Genomic DNA, 3,139 nt, shown 5'->3' on the forward strand with positions numbered 1-3,139 from the left:
TAAGTGTGTATCCCTTTATGCATTTTGGTGGTACCATGGGGTGACACCAAACTTAGTTTGGAGCATTGTGATGAAAAGTTCTGTTCAAAGCTCCAAGACTAGCATGCTCTCAGTTGCATTCATGCTTTCTTGGCACGCTTTGAACACCAAACTTGTTCTTCACTATATACTGCAATATAAGGACTCCACCAAGTTTTTGTCAAGTTTGGGTTGGAATTCATGAATATTGACTTATTCACTAGTAAAAGCTAATAAAACATGGGTTGCCTCCCATGAAGCGCTTCTTTAGCGTCACTAGCTTGACGTTTCTCCTTCATCAGGGAGGTTGATAATGCTTCAAGTCCTCCCCTCTTGCCTTGGACTTATATCCATTGGTTGTATCAATGATCTCTACATGTTCCAATGAGAGAACTCTGTTGATAGTGAAAACCTTAGGTAACTGAGATGGTACAATGGGGAGATTTGGGGGGATATCTAGGAAGTAAGCTGAGATCACTTTATCTCCTGGAGAGAAGTCTTCTGTAGGGATCTCCTTGTTCCTCCACCCCCTTGGTACCTTCTTCTTTATCCCTTTTGATGCTGCCTTGCTCTTGGTGACTTCTTCTTCTAAGGGAATTTTGTTGTTGTCTTCACATGCCTCTGGTGGTTTAGGTTCCTCCAGCTTCTCCTTAAGCTATGACAATTGCTGTTTGCCTTGTTCATCATTCAGTGGGGTTCTCAGATGTGTTGGTTATGCTTCAGTGCTTGTTTCCTCTGTCAGCATCTCATTATGATCATTGCTTGGTTCTTTGTTTTCTTGGTCTGCTTCTTGTGAGAGTTTGAAGACATTAAAGCTGAGTCGTTCATCATGGATCCTCAATATTAGCTCCCCTCGCTCCACTTCTATGAGTGCTCTGGCTGTAGCTAGGAATGGTCTTCCCAATATGATTGGGTGAGTGTGACTCTCTTCCACGTCCAAGATGACAAAGTCTGTGGAAAGAAAGTATTTCCCCACCTTTAACAACACGTTTTCCACCACCCCTCTTGCTTGTTTTTGAGTTTTGTCAGCCAGCCTGATGACTACATCTGTGGGCAATATCTCATTGATCTGCAGCCTCTTCACCAGGGATAAGGGCATTAAGTTGATGCTTGCTCCCAAATCGCAGAGTGCTCTATCAAATATTGTTTCTCCTATGGCACAGGGGACATGAAAACTCCCTGGATCTTTTCTTTTCGTAGGCAACTACGGTTGAATGAGGGCACTGCACTCCTTGTTCATCATTATAGTTTGGCCTCCCTTGAGTGAGCTTTTCCTAGGAAGCAGCTCCTTCATATACTTGATGTATGCAGAAATTTGTTGGATAGTCATGATGAACGGTATGTTCACATGCAAAGATGCAAACAAGTCAAGAAATCTTGAGTATATTCTCTTCTCCACAGCACCATTGAGCAGTTGGGAAAAAGGTGCATAGAGTCTCAGCAGCTCCTCTTTTGAGATTTCTGGTTCTTGGTAATCTTTTTCCCCCTCCTCTACTAAGGTATCTCCAGGTTGTTCTGACAGCTTGCTTGGCTTGTCCTCAGTCTCCTTATCACTTATAGTGACCATCTTGTAATCTTCCCATCTTACTTTCTTTGTTTCATGACGTCGGGATTTTTGCCAATAAAGAATGTCATAAAAACAGTCGCGTTGTAGATATAGTCTCTAAACCGACAAAAACCCCTTCGTACAAACGTTTTGGTTGTCACAAGTAACAAACCCCTTAAAAATTGTTAACCGAGTATTCAAACCTCGGGTCGTCTTCTCAAGGAACTGCGAGGAAGTATGTTCTTATTATTGGTTATAAAGGTTGTAATCGGGGTTTAGATGGTGAGAAGCAAGTAATTTAAATGACGAGTGAATTAAATGGCAATTAAAAATAAATAATAATTGTAGAACAACTTTTGGGCAATATAGGGGAAATTAGAAGTCCAACTTAGTTATCCCTCTCAACAATAATGAAAGTTGTATTTTAATTCCACTTGGTCAACCCTTGCCAGGGCAAAGGAAAGTCAAGGGACTAATTAAATTGACCCTTGAATCCTAATTATTTCCTAAGAAAAGGTTGGGATTATTTAGGTTCAGCTCAATTAGCAAAATAACGATTATCGATTATATTGAGTTTAATAACTGTTGAGTTACTGAATTCTTAACCAAGACCAAAAGGGGGAAAAGTAAATTGCTGGAATAATGAAAGTATCCTTAGATGGGAAGCAATGGTGACTTAAATCAAAGAGAACAATCATGAACTAAAAATACCTCAATTATCATTAATTCAAATAACTGTCTGTAACATGGAATAATTCATAAATCAAATTATAATAATCAATTCAAATGTTGGAATCAAATAAATAAAAGTAAAACTAAAATAAAAGAACATTAAAACCTGGATCCAGAGTTACTCCCAAAACAAGAAGAAGTCCTAAATCCTCTCTCTCTCTAAACTAAATCTAAATCATGAAAACTAGAAATTGGCGAGCTCTCCCTGAATGGATGCATTCCTCCATTTTATAACCTCTGGTCTATGCTGTCTGTACCTGGATCTGGGCCAAAAAGGGCTTCAGAATTTGCTGGAGGCGTATTTTGTAATTTCTGGTGCGTGGCCTCTGTCACGCGTCCGCGTGGGTCACGCGGTTGCGTCATTCGGAGCTTTTCCTTGCCACGCGGTCGCGTCAGTCATGCGGCCGCGTCGCTGCTGATTCGTCCTTGGCACGCGATCGCGTCATCCATGCGATCGCGTGGATACCAGTTTCCTTAAAGCTCCGTTTTGCTTTCTCCTTCCATTTTAGTTTGTTTCCTTTTTCATCCTTTAAATCATTTTGCCTTAGAAAATCTGAAACTACTCAACACACTAATCACGGCATCGAATGGAAATAAAGGTAATTAAAATAATTAATTTTAAAGCTTAGAAAATATGTTTTTCATTTACATCACATAGTAAGGAAGGGAAAGTAAAACCATGCAATTAATGTGAATAAGTAGGTGAAGGATTGTATAAATCACTCAAATTAAGCACAAAAGAAATCATGAAATATGGGTTTATCAACCTCCCCACACTTAAACACTAGCATGTCCTCATGCTAAATCCAAGGTAAATTATTAAGGTTAAAGTGATGGAATGTT

This window comes from Arachis ipaensis, chromosome B10 (genome assembly GCF_000816755.2).
Source record: "Arachis ipaensis cultivar K30076 chromosome B10, Araip1.1, whole genome shotgun sequence".
In the NCBI taxonomy this organism is placed as follows: Eukaryota; Viridiplantae; Streptophyta; class Magnoliopsida; order Fabales; family Fabaceae; genus Arachis; species Arachis ipaensis.